Genomic DNA, 18,596 nt, shown 5'->3' with positions numbered 1-18,596 from the left:
CCATCTTTCTAAATTCCATCTATATGTGTTATTATACTATATTGGTGTTTTTCTTTCTGACTTACTTCACTCTGTATAATAGGCTCTAGTTTCATCCATCTCATTAGAACTGATTAAAATGCATCCTTTTAAGACACCAGATCTTAAACTCATCAGTGACTGACACCCAGAACAGCATAGATGGGAACACATTAGCCAGATTTAAATATTTAAATCATAAAAGGTTTCAGTCTGTTGTCCATCAAATGTTAGAAAGCGTCAGACATAATTTCCAGTTGAGTAAGTGAAGCCATGATGAAAGGGGAGAATATTCTTGGGGAACTTTGAATGCAAAGCAAACTCCAAGTCATTTAGTAATTGCTGGGTCTCTGTGTGCCTGCCAGACTGACCCAGACCCCTGATAGGACTTCATGACAGTGTCCATTCCCCATAAATTTCCTTTCCCCTCACACTCTGAGTTGGAGCACAGCGCCTCATAAATGTTCAACTTACACTTCAAAGCAGAACCAGGGATTCCCTAACGGCTCAAGTGGTAAAAAATCTGCCTGTGATGTGAGAGACCTGGGTCCAGTCCCTGGGTCAAGAGGAGGTAATGGCAATCCACCCCAGTATTCTTGCCTGGAGAATCCCATAGACAGAGGAGCATGGCAGGCTATAGTCCATGGGATCGCCAAGAGTCAGGCTTGACTGAGCAACTAAACCACCACCACCACCACCAAGCAGACAGACCAACCTGGGACATTAAGGCCAGAAAGTTAAATTGAAAATCACATGGTGATAGCCTCCGTTTTAATCAATGTTCTATCACACACACAGCTATTGATTTTTAAAACTGGTTTCATGTTAGGTGTATCTTAGGTTAAAAACAATGTAGCCCGTATTCACATTAGTGTGCAATTTCCACTAATTTCTGACAAAGAGAAAATACACATATTCGACTTTTTCTGGCACAAAACCTTGATTATTCAGCTGCGGTCGTCAGAGCCAAAGGTGCTCCCGAGTCTTTGTAAAGCACTTCGTCTACCTTCACATCGTTCTCATCCACCGGGACCTGGAGGCAGATCTGCTCTTTGAAAACCAAGGCCAGGGTGTAGGGTTTCACGTCCTGGGACTGCAGACAGCGCTTCAGGTAGGCGTCATAGTAGCCCTTGCCCCATCCCAAATGGTTACTCTGTTTGTTGAACCCGAGACCAGGCACGAAGATGAGGTCAAGTCCCCCTGTTGACAAGGCCTCCTCCAGAACCTCATCCTCACTGGGCTGCTGAATGTTCCAGGAAGTTCTGGGCAGTGACGCGATTTCCTCTGGTGATACTAACTTCACCATATCCATGTGATTGCTCTGCAACTGGTACCGCGGGATAAAGCAGGTTTTGCCTTGTCGGAAAATGTCCTTGATGATCTCCTCTGTCTCAATTTCATCTGGCATGCTCAGAAAGATGGACACTCTTTTGGACTTTTGACATTCACTATGAGTAAACACCTTCTGGGCCAAGAGGTGGGACTGGCGCAGCCGCTCCCCAGCGCCCGCAGACGCTGCTTCAGCTCGGCCCGAAGGCTCCGCTTGGCGCCGCTCAGGGCCACCGCTGCCACCATCTCCTGGTGCGATGCGGCCCCCATCCGCGCTCCTCGAGGTCCGCCAGCCCAAGCTGTTGCCATATTCTTATGTAGCCCTCTGGACCTGGCCTAGGTTTATAATGTATTTAAGATGAGCCTGGGTTTCTGGATCAGTTAGCATGTCCAGAGTAAGGAATGGTCTTCTATATGTTATTTCAAAAGGGCTTATTAACTTAGTGGTTGTTTTACAGGCTGCCCTGACCCTTAAAAGGACAATTGGCAGCAGGTAATACCACAACTCTGATGTTTCCTGACAGAATTTGCCCAAGGTTTTCTTTAGAGTATCATTAGTCCATTGCACTTTTCCTGAGGTCTTCAGAATGAATGGAGATTGAAGGATAATTGCCTTACAGAATTTTGTTGTTTTCTGTCAAACGACATGAATCAGCCATAGGTATACATGTGTCCCCTCCCTCTTAAACCTCTCTCCCACTGGAGATGGTTTTTAGTTCCTAAAGCCCGAGAAAACTGGGTCATCTTTGCTACAAATGAAGGTCCATTATCATTCTGAAGGTGATGAGGCAATCTGAATCTAGGAATAATTTCTTTTAGAAGCACCTTAGCCATTTCAGTTGCCTTCTCAGTTCTAGTGAGGGAGGCTTCTGTCTGTTCAGTGAAAATACTTAAAGCCTAGTAAGTATTGGGCTGGCCAAAAAGTTCATTTAGGTTTTTCTATAACAACTTAGGAAAAAATCTGAACAATTTTTTTTGCCAATCGAATATTTGAAGCCCTGGAAGAAGGGCATCTGAGTGAAATCTATTTGCCAGTCATCTTCCTTATCCTCATGGGATAAGTCTCCCATGTCACTGTACTGGGCTAACAAGAAGGGGAGTCTTGGGGTTGCCTCCTGGGTTATGGGTGGTGCAAAGGCACATGCTTGAGTAATACTCTTAATTGTCTCTGGGAGCCCTTTCCCTGTAAAAAGTCAGAAAACAATTGTAGACATTGCTTCTCTCCGCATATGGAGAGAATCATGTAGCCCTTTAATAATTTCTCATTGGTCAGAGGGAGGTATGAGCACTTTCTGATCTATATGGCCCAGCCATCTGTCTGTCCCCTTAGTTCCCCCTCTGTCTTGTGCCCAGGTATCTTTGGAAGTCGAGTACCTGGGTATAATGTTAGAAGGGATAAGGGATGGGATTAAAGCCATTACAATTAGGGACATCAGGGCTGCTTTCTTTGTTTCCTGATCTGCCCTGTTGTTTTTTTGGGACATTAGAGAAGTTCCCTTTAGGTGCCCATGGCAGTGGATGACTGCTATCTGTTTTGGTTTTTGAACCACTTCTATGAGATATAAACTGTTAGCCGCATATTTTATAGGGAAATTTCTTGCATTTAGAAATCCTCTCTTTCTCCAGATAGATGCGTGGGCATGTAAGACAAGTAAGGCGTATTTTGAGTCTGTGTATATATTTACAATCTTTCCTTTCCCTGGGGTTGAGGCTTGGGTTAGAGCTATCGATTCAGCCTTTTGGGCTGAAGTGTTAGGTGACAAGGTTTTTCTTCTGTGATGCTGTGAGTGATCACAGTAGCATACCCTGCCCTCCTGACTCCATCTTTAATGAAACTACTGCCATCAGTAAACAATTCTTCCTCGGGGTTTTCTGTGCCCTAGTCTATTAAGTCAAGTCTTCCCTGGTGGCTCAGTGGTGAAGAATCTGCCTGCCAATGCAGGAGATATGGGTTCAGTCCCTGGGTCAGGAAGATCCCCTGGAGAAGGAAATGGCTACCCACTATAGTATTCTTGCCTGGAGAATCCCACGGACAGAGGAGCCTGGTGGGCTACAGTCCATGGGGTCACAAAGAGTCAGACATGACTTAGCAACTAAATAACAAGTCTGTTAGGTCAGACCTACAGGCATAGATCTGGTCAAGGGTTTCAAGGCAAGAAGGTGTTAGCAATGGGCTTTTGGTGGGCATTAATGTAGTAGGATCAAGAATGTGGCAAGTTTTGAGGGTTAGCTCTGGGGAGTCGAGGAGCAGAGCCTGGGACTTAATGAGGCAGCCTCCAGTTAGCCAGTGGTGATCACCTTTTTTTTTTTTTTTTGTAAATTTAATGACAACGTTTTAAAAAGTATTTCTTTATTTTTGGCTGCACTGGGTCTTCATTGCTATGCATGGGCTTTCTCTAGTTGCAGACAGCGTGGGGATGGCGACTCTCTAGTTGCAGCATGCCGGCTTCTGTTTGAGGTGGCTTCTCTTGTTGCAGTGCATGGGCTTAGTTGCTCCGAGGCATGTAGGATCTTCCTGGACTAGGGATCAAACCTGTGTCCCCTGCTTTGGCAGGCAGATTCTTAACCACTGGAGTACCAAGGAAGTTTAATGGTGGCCTTTTATCTCTAGAATCCCTTGTACTTGATGAAAGGTCTGTACTTCCTGTGGCTGTCCAAAGGTGAGCTTGTTAGCTTCTTCCACTAATAAAGTGGTGACAGCTCCTGCCTGGAGGCAGCCAAGCCAACCTAGGGCCACAGAGTCTAGTTACTTGGGAACGTAGCCTATAGGCTGAGGAACTTCCCTGAGCTTCTGTATAAGGACCCCCAAAAGCTGTCTTCTGCTTTTCACCCACAGACAAGATGAATGGTTTTTGCCTTTTCCTATTACCTGTTCCAAAGTAATGGTTCTGTATCTAAAGCTTTAGTGGCTTTATATAGGGGCTTAGCCATTAGCCCAAATCCTGGAATCCAAATTCTACAAAATCCTGCCATGTTCCAAAAGATATGGATATGTTTCTTTGTATTTGGAATGCTTAGGCCTAATATAGCTTGTTTTTCTATCTTGAGTTAACTGTCTACTTCGGAGATTTATAATATATCCCAGATATTTAACTTGTTGCTTTGAGATTTATACCTTTGTCTTAGAGACTGAGATGCTAACCATGGGCCTCAAGGAAATAAGGACTTCAGTGGTATTTTGATCTGAGTCCTCCATAGAGGGACTGCATATTAATATATTGTCTACATACAGTAGAATGGCACCTTCTTTTAGGTGTATTTCCTTTAGTTCCTTTCCTGCTGCTGCTAAGTTGCTTCAGTCACGTCCAACTCTGTGAGACCCCATAGATGGCAGCCCACCAGGCTCCCCCGTCCCTGGGATTCTCCAGGCAAGAACACTGGAGTGGGTTGCCATTTCCTTCTCCAATGCATGAAAGTGAAAGTGAAGTCGCTCAGTCGTGTCCGACTTTTCGTGAACCCATGGACTGCAGCCCACCAGGCTCCTCTGTCCATGGGATTTTCCAGGCAAGTGTACTGTAGCGGGGTGCCATCACCTTCTCCAAGTTCCTTTCCTAGGGCCTGGGTAAACAAGTGTGGGCTGACCTAAAACCCCTGAGGCAATATAGTTCAGGTGTATTATTGCATTTGGCTTGAGTCCACTCAAAGGCAAACAGATACTGTGATGAGGGACGAAGTGGATGCAAAAGAAAGCATCCTTGAGGTTGAGCACAGTAAACAATTTAGTGTTCTCAGAAATTTTGATTAATATTGTTATAAGGATTGGCCATGAGGGGATATATAGGGACCACTGTCGTTTACAGCTCTAAGGCCTTGTACCATACTATATCCCCCATTTGGCCTAATAATTGGCAGAATAGGAGTGTTGCATGGAGACTGGTAGGGTACCGAGAGGCATGTCTTAAGAATTTATCTATGAGGGGTTGTAAATCCTTTTTTGCTTCCAACTTTATGGGATATTATCTCTTGTTAGGGTAAGCAGCTTCTGGTCTAAGGCTAATTGTTATAGAGATTACTTTGTCACATACTGAAGAGTCCACTGCCTGTAGAATATGGCTGGGAACAGGACCTTAATATTCCAGCTGGTCTTAGAGTCAAGATAAGGGGCTATTCGGGGCCTCCTAACTGGAGTATGGCCCTGAGGGAGCTCAGAAGGTGGTGGGGTGTGACACTCAGGTACAACTAAAAAGGCATGTGAAGTCAACCGCTGGTCAAATTGGCAAGTGAGAGCCCCAGTAAAGAAATGGGTGCGAGGCTTTCCATCAACACCAGTCACAGTACAGCTTTTGGAGGAGAGAGGCCCAGCATGAGAGATCAGGACAGGATAAGTGGCTCCCCTATCAATTAAAAAACTTATTTTCTTACCTGTCATGTCAAGGACCACCCAGAGCTCCTTGATAGAGATAGACTTCTCATTGGAGGGAACTGCCAGGGTCCCCCCACTGCCTCTGTCATCTGTCATGGCATCTTGGGAGCAGGAGCCCCCCTTTCCCTTTGGGACAGTCCCTCTTCTAATGACCTGTTTGTTTGCAGGCTGGGCATGGCCCTGGGACCTCTTTCTGGCAGTCTTGGGCCCAGTGGCCAGTTGACTTGCATTTGTAGCATTCCTCCTTGTTGGCCTTACCTCCAGACAGAAAGTTGGACTTTCTTGGCCCTCTTGGGTTGTCTTGAGGTCGAAAAGCAAGGCTGACAGCAATGGTTATCAGTTTTGTATGGGCCCTGGCCTGTCTTTTCTCATGTTGGTTTCTTTCTTCCTCCTCAGCTTGACCTCCATTATTAAATAGTCCAAAGAGTATCCTATTTCATTTCACTCAGTTGTGTCTGACTCTTTGTGACCGAATGACTGTAGCCCACCAGGCTCTTCTGTCCGTGGAATTTTCCAAGCAAGAATTCTGGAGTGGAGTGGGTTGCCATTTCCTCCTCCAGGGGATCTTCCCAACACAGGGATCAAACCCACGCCTCTTATGTCTCCTGCGTCGGCAGGTGAATTCTTTACCGCTGTGTCACCTGGGAAGCCCAAATACCCCAGAGGCCACAGCCAGCTCAGGAGTTGAGGCGTGGGGGTTTGTGGGCCTAATTGTAACTTTTGAAGTTTCTTGCTAATATCAGGGGTAGACAGGCTAATAAAGTGCTGTCCTGACAGTGACTGACCTTCACAAGTGGAGGGATCTATGTTGGTATACATCCTAAAACCCTCTACATGCTGCCTGTGGAAGAAGGCTGGATTTTCTTTTCCTTCTTGGATCACTCCTTTTACCTTTCATAGTTAACTGACTCTGATACACTTTCTCATCCCTTCTAATACATATTGGATCGTGGGTTTCCTGACTTCTGTTCCCACCCAGAAATTAATATGCTAAGAGGGTTCCTGAATTGGGACTGCGTCTCCACTCATAGCATAATGTTTGGGCTGGTCTCTAGCAAGCTGGTCAGCGTGCCCCTGGGCTGCTGTTGAAATTCTGTGTTTTTCTCAAAAGTACAAGTAGGTAGCACTATTAGGACATCCTTCCAGTTAAATTGTAGACCAGAGTGAGGGCATGAAACTCTTCAACAAACTAGGGTTTTTGGAAAATTGGCCCAGTTTCTGTTTACATTGCACTAAGTCAGTTAAAGAGAAGGGCATTGTGTACTCCAATTGTTCCCTTCTCCTTTGCCACTCCCGAGAAGGCCTAATTTTGCTGATCCTGGGTTATAGGAAGCTCCACTGTGAGTTACCCTAGAGGGACCAGTCTCTCTTTGGATAATGGAGAGCAAGGAAGGACATAGGGAGGTGGAGTTTGGGACAGATCAGTGGGACTGAAGAAGTAGGGATACTGTCAGGAGTAGGGGGGCTAGGTTTCCCCCTGAGAGATGGGAAAGCTTAGAAGGGGATCATCTAAAATGTTGGGAGAGTTTTCTGGTTCCCTAGGTTTTGAATTACAAGAGCCACGTAGGGTGAGATTTGGGTAAATGACCATGAAAACCTGAATAGAGGGAACCTCAGTCCGCTTTCTCATCCCATGGCAATAATGATCCAATTGCAGAATGGTATTATAATTTAAAGACCATTTTCAGGCTATTTTTCTCCATTCCCCAACCAAATACAATAGCACTCAAGTTTTTCCTTTGTTAGCGCTTCTATTTAAAATATTCCCAGTTCTTAAGGATACACTCCAGAGGTGTTTCTTCTGGCTTGGAGGGGTACCCTCAAAGTTGAGTAACCTACAACCAAGAATAAGACGGTTCTATTAGAAATGTAATCTGACATCCCAGAAACATTTACCAGGAGGCTTTAACCTGAAGGGGTTCAGGGCGTTCCCCAGTTTTCCTTTGAACCTGATACGGTTTCAAGCGTCCTCTACTTTCCAGTGATTCCTGACCAGGTGTCTCTGGTCTTCCTTGGTACCTTGTGCAGGGTGTCTCCCCATGTGCCCAAGAGAGGATATTTAAACCAGAGGCAGACCAGTTGGTTGCCAGGACTTTCCTTAGGAGGGATCCCTTGTCTATAGGGCTTATGTATTATGATAAGTCTTCCTCATTTCAGTTCAGTTCAGTCACTCAGTCGTGCCCGACTCTTTGCGACCCCATGGACAGCAGCACTCCAGGCTTCCCTGTCCTTCATCAACTCCCGGAGTTTGGTCAAACTCGTGTCCATTGAGTTGGTGATGCCATCCAACCATCTCATTCTCTGTCGTCCCCTTCTCCTTCTGCCTTCAGTCTTTCCCAGGATCAGGGTCTTTTCCAATGAGTCAGTTCTTTGCATCAGGTAGCCAAGTATTGGAGTTTCAGCTTCAGCATCAGTCCTTCCAATGAATATTCAGAACTGATTTCCCCTAGGATTGACTGGTTTGATCTCCTTGCAGTCCAAGGGACTCTCAAGAGTCTTCTCCAACACCACAGTTCAAAAGCGTCAGTTCTTCGGCGCTCAGCTTTCCTTATAGTCCAACTCTCACATCCATACATGACCACTGGAAAAACCATAGCTCTGACTAGACGGACCTTTGTTGGCCAAGTAATGTCTCTGCTTTTTAATATGCTGTCTCAGTTGGTCATAGCTTTTCTTCCAAGGAGCAAGTATCTTTTAATTTCTACTCTTTTGGGTATATTTATCATGACTGAGCATCTATAAAGTTTATAATTTGAGTTTCTGGGTTGCGGCTAGCTCAATAGGCTGTCTGTAGCAGTGTGTAGGCTGCCAAGGCCTGGAGTGGAGGGGGTTCAACAGATGCAAAGAGGAACCCTTGGAACCTAAATTGGTGTTGCTGCTGCTGCTGCTAAGTCACTTCAGTCGTGTCCAACTCTGTGTGACCCCAGAGATGGCAGCCTCCCAGGCTTCCCCGTCCCTGGGATTCTCCAGGCAAGAACACTGGAGTGGGTTGCCAATTCCTTCTCCAATGCATGAAAGTGAAAAGTGAAAGTGAAGTCGCTCAGTTGTGTCCAACTCTTAGCAACCCCATGGACTGTAGCCTACCAGGCTCCTCCGTCCATGGGATTTTCCAGGCAAGAGTACTGGAGTGGGTTGCCATTGCCTTCTCCGAAATTGGTGTTGGGCGCTATGAAAGACAGCGAGGGGTTCAAGGCTTGAGAACCAGCAGGCAGAGAAATTCTCATGATAGATTTCTAGGCATGGAGGGAGGTGAGAGACTAGAGAGCAGAAGAACACTAAAGCCCTTGCCCTATCTGTCTGGCAACAAAGAATTGGGAATCATCTGATGATTTTGTCTGACACAGGCAACACAGAGTTTGACAGTGGTAGAGACACAGTTTGGAAAACGTGTCCAGGATATCCTTCCCTAAAAGGGCACGGAGATAGGAAGTGAGAAAGAGACCTTGTTGTGCAAGTAAGGTGAGAAAGAAAAGCATTGTGGAGGGTTCTATATGGGACAGTGAGAGAGACCCCGTGGGCTCCTTCACAGTTGGAAATCATGTTTCCACATGTCCCAAATGACCACATCAGTTGTCACCCAAACCTTATTTGAATCTGCACAACCTAGGGGAATGCCCTGGCACCCCCAGTGTTAGGGGGAGCCATAAGGTTGTGGACAGACAGAGGTTATGCCCTGTGGGTACCGAAAAGAAAGCAAAGCAGAAAGCAAGAGAAAGAAAGCAAAAGTGAAAGTCAGAGGCCTCAAGCTGCAGCTGGGCAAAGTCCATGGTTCACCTTGACCTCCCAGGTTTCAGCACCAAATGTGATCTCAGGTGGCCTCAGCCTGCAGCAGCTGGAAGCAGGGTTTTGGTTCCCGGCCAGAGACTGAAGTTGGGTTGCAGTGGTGAGAGTGCTGAGTCCTAGCCACTAGACCACTGGCCGATGACAAGGCCCTGGCCCTTTGGCTTTGCAGAAGAGAATTCCCACAAAGATGAAAATTAGTGAAACAAATAAAGTGTTTATCAGGAAAAAAAGAATATAGTACATGTGGATAGCCACCTGGGCAGACTCAGACAGTTGTACCCTCATGGTAGTCTAAATCACTTATGTGGGCATTTCTTCTGGGTTTTCTCTAGCCAGTCATTTTGAATTGCCCAATTCTTAGTCCATATTTGGTACATCACAGGATCTTCCCACGTGTGCTCGTGCATCTCTAAGCCAAGAAGAATTCCAGTGCAAAGGCCTGTGGGTATGCTTTTTTGACCTCCAAGGAGCTTTCTAGTCAGGAAGGTCTCCCTGACTTAGAGAATGAGGAATATGTGGTCTCTTATCGGGGCAGGGCCTCGCGTCTCTCTTGATTGTCTTTCTATTGATATTTTGGAGTTTCCATAGGGAATGAACTCCAATTGCTCACCCAATGGGGATGGGCACATCTACCTCCTGCCTCAGTCTGACATTGGAAACATGCCTCCAGGTTGAAGGCATGCTTTTTCACTCCGAACCCCACCAGGCCCATTGCCTGCTAAAACAAAGATATCGACATTCTCTGTGGATTTAAACAAGATCCAGAATCTTGTAACATAATTCTTATAATGTCATGATACAACCAAAATTATTCAGCACATGAAGGACCACAAACATTTCAACTTGCACAGGAAAGGATGATCAATAGATGCCAAAATAGAGAGAACACACACGACAGAATTATCCTACAGAGATTTTAAGCCAACCATTATACAAACGCTCAATCAATCAAGAACACTCTTAAATGCTAAAAACAGTCTCTTAAGAAGTAGAAAACATAAAGAAGTAAATGCAAATTTGAGAACTGAAAATCGCAACAACCAAAATTAGAAACTCACTGGCTGGACTCAGGAGCAGACAGAGCAAAGTTGGTGAACTTTGACTTTTGTTGTTGTCGTTTAGTTGCTCTGTTGTAACCCCATGGACTGTAGTCCACCAGGCCCCTCTCTCCATGGAATTTTCCAGGCAAAATACTGAAGTGGGTTGCCATTTCTTTCTCCAGGGGATCTTCCTGACCCAGGCATCAAACCCACATTCTCCTGTAAGGCTCCTGCATTGCAGGCGGATTCTTTACTGCTGAGTCATTGCCAGAAGCACGAATTTTGACTTACTTCAATAAAATGTATCCAATCAGAAAACTCAGAAAAAAGGTTGGAATAAAGTGAACAGAATCCCAGGAACTTGTGAGATAACAACAGAAAGTCCAATAGAAAGATCAGAAATTAATAAAATAGATACAGAAATACGGTAGATAAAATCAATGAAACCAAAGACTGATATTTTGAAGACATCAATAAAAGTAAACCTCTAGGAGGACTGAGATAGTACAGAGGAGAAAAGACACAAATTACCAATATTAGGAATAAGTGAAAAAGAGGATATTACTACAGACTTCACAGGCTTTTGTTAAGCCTACACTACAAACTACACATAACTTAGATGAAATGGACTAATTTCTCAAAATCCAAAAGCTATCAAACCTCAGCTAAAACAGAAAACCTGTATTGACCTGTAAGTATTAAAGAAATTGAATTTTTTAGTTTAAATCCTTCCAAAAAAGAAATCTTCAGGTCCAGATGGTTTCATGGGCAAGTTATACCAAATATCAGTTCTGAACACACTCTTCCAGAGAATAAAGAGAAAGAAATATTTCCCAACTCATTTTATGAGTCTGACATTGCCCTGATACCAAAATCAGACAAAATTAGCACACAAAAAAAGTACATACCACTATTGTTCAAGAATATAAATATGAAAATGCTCAAGCAAATATTAGCAAATTATAGAAAGAAATATATAAAAAGCACAATATACTGTGACCAAAAGCAGTTTATTTAGCTTGGGAATGCAGCTGATTCAATATTCAGAAATCAACCCATGTAACTCATTATATATTAATAGTCTAAAGAAAAAAACAACCCCACATGATTATATCAATAGGTGCAGGAAAAGAATTTGACAAATTTCAACATCCGTCCCTGATAAAAATTCTCAAGAAACCAAGAATAGAAGGTATGAAATGATGAATTACAATAAAAAATATGTATTCATTTCATTCTCTTTCCTGGCACAAAGCTAAAACCCTTGGAATTTCCTGTGATGAGAGCTATGAAGGTTTCTTTTGTTATGTTAATGAGATGACTTGTAGAAAGTACCTAGGGAAGGGAAAGGGGCTGGTTGCCAGGAGAACCAACCATGTGATTAGAAGGTTGGAACTTTCAATGCCACCCCCAGATTTCTAGGAAGGCTAGAGGGGCCTCCAGGTTGGCTTCAGTTGTTGATGGCCAGTGATTTAACTAATCATGCCTGTGTAATGAAGTTTTCATAAAAACCCAAAAGGACAGAGTTCAGAGAACTTCCTGCTTGGTGAGCACCTGGATATTCAGGGAGAGGGTACAGCCCTGTCTACATACATTGCCCTATGCAATCTTCCTTTTGGCTAGTCCTGAGTTACAGCTTTTTATATATAAATTGGTAATCTAGTAAGTAAAATGTTTCTTTGAATTCCATGAGCTGCTCCAACAAATTAATCAAACCAAGGAGGAGGGTGTCAGAACCTCTAACTTGTAGCTAGTCACTCAGAAACAAAGGTGACAACCTTGTAATTGACATCTGAAATGGGTGGGTGGGAGGGCAGTCCTGTTAGGCTGAGCAACCTGTGGCATCTGACAGTCTTCAGGTAGATCAGGCTTGAGTTGACTCATAGGACACTCAGCTAGAGTCAGAACTACTTGGTGGTGTAGAAAAAAATACACACATTGGATTTGGGTGTAGAATAGTAGAAGGAAATCTCAACTTTATATAGGACATCTACAAAAAAAAACCCCTAGAGCTGACATCATACTTACTGGTAAAAAGACTGAATGATTTCCCTCTAATAACAGGAACAAGGCAAGGATGTGCATACTTGTCACCTCTATTCAGCATCACACTGGAAGTCTTAGCTAGTACAATCAGGAAAAAAGTAAATAAAAATAAGAAACTGTAGAGATTGCAAAGAATCTCCTTTCATAGGCAACATGATTTTCTATGTTGAAAATCCCAGGGAATCAGTAAAAAATCTCTCTAGAACTAATAAAGATAAGCAACTTTGCAGGATGCAGGATCAAGACACAAAAGTCAGTCATATTTCTGTACACTAACCATGTACAATTGAGAAGAAGAATTTAAAAAAATACAAGCCAGTCCAGTGGTTAGAACTTGGCTCTTTTACTGCTAAGCACACAGGTCAGTCCTTGGTCAGGGAACTAAGATGCAGCAAGATGTGTGGTGTGGCCAGAAAAAAAATTATTTTTTAGATAGCCCCTTTCAGGTTTGATCCCTGGGTCAGGAAGATCCCCTGGAGAAGGGAATGGCAACCCATTCTCTCGCCTGGAGAATTCCATGGATAGAGAAGCCTGGCAGGCTACAGTCCATGGGGTCGCAAAGGGTACTCCTTTCACGCAAATGGCACAACTGAATGACTAACACTTTCACTTTTTCAAAAAGTACTCATGTATAAACCTGAAAAATTATGTACAGAGAATGTGTGTTGGAAAACTACAACAAGTTGATAAAGGAAGTCAAAGAAGACCCAGTGAATAGAGAGACTCTTTTTATGGGTTAGAAGACTCAAAAAAGTAAATATGTCAATTTTGCTCAAATTACCGTAGAGGTTTAATGTATTATCAATCAAAATTTCCAAAAAGTTTTAGTAGATATAGACCAGCTATTCTAAATTTGATGGAAAATGGATGAATTAAAATAGGTAAAATAATTTAAAAAAATAATACAGTTGGGAGGATTGTACTACTTGATTTTAAGACTTTCAGTTATTAAAAGATAGACACATAGATCAGTGAAGCATTGATTAGAAAGTACAGAAATAGATCCACATAAATATGCGCAACTTTTATTTTTTTATTTTATATTAGAGTATAGTTGATTTACAATGTAGTGTTAGTTTCAGACGTACAGCAAAACAATTCAGTTATACATATATCCATTCTTTTTCAGATTCTTTTCCTATATAGGTTATCATAGACTATTGAGTAGAGTTCCCTGTACTGTAGTGTAGCTCCTTGTTGATAATCTATTTTGTATGTATTATGTTATATATGTGTATATATGTTAATCTCAAACTCCTAATTTATCCCTCTCTCTACCTTTTCCCTTTGGTAACCATAAGTTCGTTTTCTAAGTCTGTGAGTCTATGTTTGTAAATTAGTTCATTTGTGTCCATTTTCAGATTCCACTTATAAGTAATATGTGTCTTTCTCTGTCTGACCTACTTAGTACAACAATCTCTAGGTCCATCCATGTTGTTGCAAGTAGTAGTATTTTATTCTTTTTCACGACTGAGTAATATTCTGTTGTGTATAATATATCACATCTTCTTTACCCTTCCATTTGTCTGGGAACATTATTGTTGCTTTCCTGTCTTGGCTATTATAAACAGTGCTGCAGTGAACATTGGGGTGCATGTGTCTTTTTGAATTATGGTTTTCTGTATGTTTTCCACATATAGGAGTGGGATTGCTGGGTTATATGTTAGTTCTACTTTTAGCTTTCTCAAGAACCTCCATACCTTTTTCCATAGTGGCTATGTCAATCTACCTTGCCACCAACACTGCAGGAAGGTTCACTTTTCTCCACACCTTCTCCTGAATTTATTGATTGTAGACTTTTTAATGATGGTCATTCTGAGTGGTATGAGATCATACCTCGTGGTAGTTTTGATTTGCATTTCTCTAATAATTATTGATGTTAAGCATCTTTTCATGTGCTTGTTGGTCATTGGTATGTCTTCTTTGGAGAAGTGTCAATTTAGATCTTCTGCACATTTTTTGGTTGAGTTTTTTTTTTTTTTAATTGAGCTACATGAGCTGTTTGTATATTCTGTAGATTAATTCCTTGTCAGTTGCTTCATTTGCAAATATTTTCTATCATTCTGTGAGTTTCTTTTCATTTTGTTTATGCTTTCCTTTGCTGTGTGGAAGCTTTCAAGTTTAACTACGTTCCATTTAAAATTTTTTTGTTACTCTAGGAAGTGAATACAAGATGTTGCTGTGATTTATGTCAAAGAGTATCCTGCATATGTTTTCCGATAAGAGTTTTATAGTATCAGGCCTTACATTTAGGTCTTTAATCCATTTTGAATTTATTTTTGTGTATGGTATTAAAGAATATTCTAGTTCCATTCTTTTACATATAGGTGTCCAGTTTTCCTGGAACCACTTATTGAAGAGACTTTTTCCCATCGTATATTTTTGCCTCATTTGTCATAGATTAGGTGACCATAGGTGTGTCGGTTTATCTCTGTGGTCTCTATTTTGTTCCACTGTTGCAGATTTCTGTTTTTGTGCCAGTACTGTACTGTTTTGATGACTGTAGCTTTGTAGCATACTCTGAAATCTGGGAGCCTGAATGTCCCAGCTACATTTTTCATTCTTAGGATTGCTCTGGGTATTTGGGGTCTTTTGTGTTTCCATACAAATTAAAAAAAAAATGTTTGTTCTAGATCTGTGAAAAATGCCATTGGTAATTTCACAGAGATTGAGTTGAATCTGTAAATTGCCTTGGGTAGTATAGTCCTTTTTAAAATGTTTTGTTGTTGTTGTAAGAGCCACATTATATAAAACAACTATTTTAACTACATGTAACTAAATAGTTCAGCAGCACTAAGTACATTTACATTGTTGTGCAACTCTCAACCATCATTCATTTCCTGAATTTTTACCTCCCTAAACTGAAACTCTGTCCCCCATTAACAACTAACTCCCCAGTTCCCTCCCTTGCCGGCCACTGACATTTGCCAGTGTACTTTCTGACACTATGAATTTGACTGTTTTAGTTATCTTGCATAAATTGAATCAAACAGTATTTGTCTGCACCTAATGTATATTGGTTAAATTAGGGTTAACTTAATATATGTCCTGGAGACAGATACTGCCTTCATTTTTTCTTCCCTATGCTATACTGGAGGGTCTCGTTAGCTGTCTAGTTTATACCTAGTAGTGTATATATGTCAATCCCAATCTCCCAATTTATTCCACCCCACCTTCCCTGCTTGGTGTCCATACATTTTTTCTCTATGCCTATGTCTGTATTCTGTACTATTTTCTAGATTATACATATATTCATTAATATACACTATATTTGTTTTTCTCTTTCTGACTTCATTCTGTATGTCAGTCTCTAGGTCCATCCACATCTCTGAAAATAGCACAATTTCATTCCTTTTTATGGCTGAGTAACATTCCATTGTCTATATGTACTACATCTCCTTTATCCACTCATCTGTTGAGGGACATTCAGGTTGCTTCCATTTCTCTGGCTGTTGTAAATAGTACTGCAATGAACATTGGGGTTCAGTGTCTTTTTAAATTATGGTTTTATTTGGGTATATGCCCAGGAGTGGGATTACTGGGTCATATGGCAGTTCTCTTTTTAGTTTTTTACGGGAACCTCCGTAGTATTCTTCATAGTGGCTGTATCAATTTACAATCCCACCAACAGTGCAAGAGGGTTCCCTTTTCTTCAAACCCTCTCCAGCATTTGTTACTTGTAGATTTTTTGATGATGACCATTCTGAGTGGTGTGAGGTGCTGCCTCATTCATTTCTATACTAATTATTGATGTTGAGCATTTTTTTCATATGCTTCTTGACCATCTGTATGTCTTCTTTAGACAAATGTCTTTTTAGGTCTTCCATCCATTTTTTATTGAGTTGTTTTTCTTGGTATTAAGCCACATGAGCTATTTATATATTTTGGAGATGAATTTCTTGTCATTTGCTTCATTAGCAAATATTTTCTTCCATTCTGAGAACTGTCTTTTTGTCTTGTTTACTGTTTCCTTTGCTGTGAAAAAGGTTTCAATTTAAGTAGGTCTCATTTATTTATGTTTTGATTTTCATTATTGTAGGAAGTGGGTCAAAAAAGATATTGCTCTGATTTATGTCAAAAGAGTGTTCTATGTTTCCTCTAAGAATTTTATAGTGTCTAGCCTTACATCTAGGTCTTTAGTCCATTTGAGTTTATTATTGTGTATAGTATCAGGGAGTGTTCTAATTTCATTCTTTTATATGTAGCTGTCTAGTTTTCTGAGAACCAATTGTTGAAAAGATTGTTTTTTCTCCATTGCCTCCTTTGTCATAAATTAGGTAATCATAGATGCCTGAGTTTATTTCTGGGCTTTCTCCCTGTTCCATTGATCTATTTGTCTGTTTTTGTGTCAGGATCATACTGTCTTGATTACTGCGGCTCTGTAGTATAGTCTGAAGTCAAGGGAGCCCGATTCCTCCAGCTTTGTTTTTCTTTCTCAAGATTGCTTTGGCTATTCAGGATCTTTTATATTTCCATACAAATTGTAAAAATTTTTGGCCTAGTTCTGTGAAAAATGCCATTGGTAATTTGGGATTGTCTTGAATCTATAGATTGCTTTGGGTAGTAGGGTCATTTTCATGATATTGATTCTTCAAATCCAAGAACATGCATATCTCTCCATCTGTCTGTGCCATCTTTGATTTCTTTTATCAGTATCTTATAGTTTTCTGAGCTTCCCTGGTGGCTCAGATGGTAAAGAACCCACCTGCAATGCAGGAGACTGGGGTTTGATCCCTGGGTGGGGAAGATCCCCTGGAGGAGGGCATGGCAACCCACACCAGTATTCTTGCCTGGAGAATCCCCATGGACAGAGGAGTCTGGCGGGCTACAGTCCATGTGGTTACAGAGAATCAGACATGACTGAGCGACTAAGCACACACACAGTTTTCTGAGTACAGGTCTTTTGTCTCATTAGGTAGGTTTATCCTTAGGCATTTTATTCTTTTTTGTTGCAGTGGTAAATGGGATTGCTTCTTTAATTTCTCTTTCTGAATTTTCATTCTAGTGTATAGGAATGCAAGAGATTTCTGTGCATTAATTTTGTATCCTGCAATTTTACCAGATTCAATGATAAGCACTAGTAGTTTTATGGTGGCATCTTTAGGATTTTCTAAGGATAATATCATGTCATCTGCAAACAATTTTTACTCCTTTCCAATTTGGATTCTTTTTATTTCTTTTTCTTCTCTGATTGCCACGGCTAGGACTTCCAAAACTGTGTTGAATAATAGTGACAAGGGTGGAATCTTTGTCTTGTTCCTGACCTTAGAGAAAATGCTCTGTTTTTCATCACTGAGAGTGATCTCTCTGGGCTTGTCATATATGGCCTTTACTATGTTGAAGTAGGTTCCCTGTATGTTCTCTCTAGTTTTTATCATTGATGTTTGTCGAATTATTTTAAAAGCCTTTTCTGCATCTGTTGAGATGATCATATGGTTTTTATTCTTCACTTTGATAATATGTTATATCACATGATTGATTTGCATATATTGAAGAATATTTGCATTCCTGGGATAAATCATACTTGATTATGGTGTATGATCCATTTAAGATATTGTTGGATTCAACTTTTAGTTTCACTGACCTTTTTTTGTTTGTTTCCTCCATCTCTATTTCATTCATTTCTGCTCCTATCTTTATGGTTTATTTCCTATGGTTGATTTCTAGTCTCACAGCACTTAAGACCCACTGGCCTTTAAAGCCAATTGCTCTGGGGACTCCTCCCCCAAGTCCCAGATTCCCAGGTTGGGATACCTGATATGGGGCTCAGAACTCTCACCTCTGTGGGAGAACCTCTATGATATAATTATTTTTCAGTTTGTGGGTCACCCACCTGGCGGGTATGGGATTTGATTGTATTGCAAGAGCCCCCTTCTAACATCTAGTTGTGGCCTCTTCCTTGGGTGTAGACTGACTTTTTGGTAGGTTTGATACTTTTTGTCAGTGGTTGTTGAACAGCTAATTGTGATTTTGGTGTTTTTGCAACAGGAGGTGAACTCGATCCTTCTACTTCTTGG

The 18,596-nt window shown here is 41.6% G+C and overlaps 1 pseudogene; it reads right to left on the bottom strand.

The window, feature by feature from the left end:
- Positions 1-838: 838 nt before the first annotated feature.
- LOC102282338 (5-formyltetrahydrofolate cyclo-ligase pseudogene) lies at positions 839-1,492 on the bottom strand (annotated as a pseudogene).
- Positions 1,493-18,596: the final 17,104 nt, after the last annotated feature.

Source organism: Bos mutus, chromosome 22 (assembly GCF_027580195.1).
Source record: "Bos mutus isolate GX-2022 chromosome 22, NWIPB_WYAK_1.1, whole genome shotgun sequence".
In the NCBI taxonomy this organism is placed as follows: domain Eukaryota; kingdom Metazoa; phylum Chordata; class Mammalia; order Artiodactyla; family Bovidae; genus Bos; species Bos mutus.
This window is presented reverse-complemented; position numbering and strand designations above follow the sequence as displayed.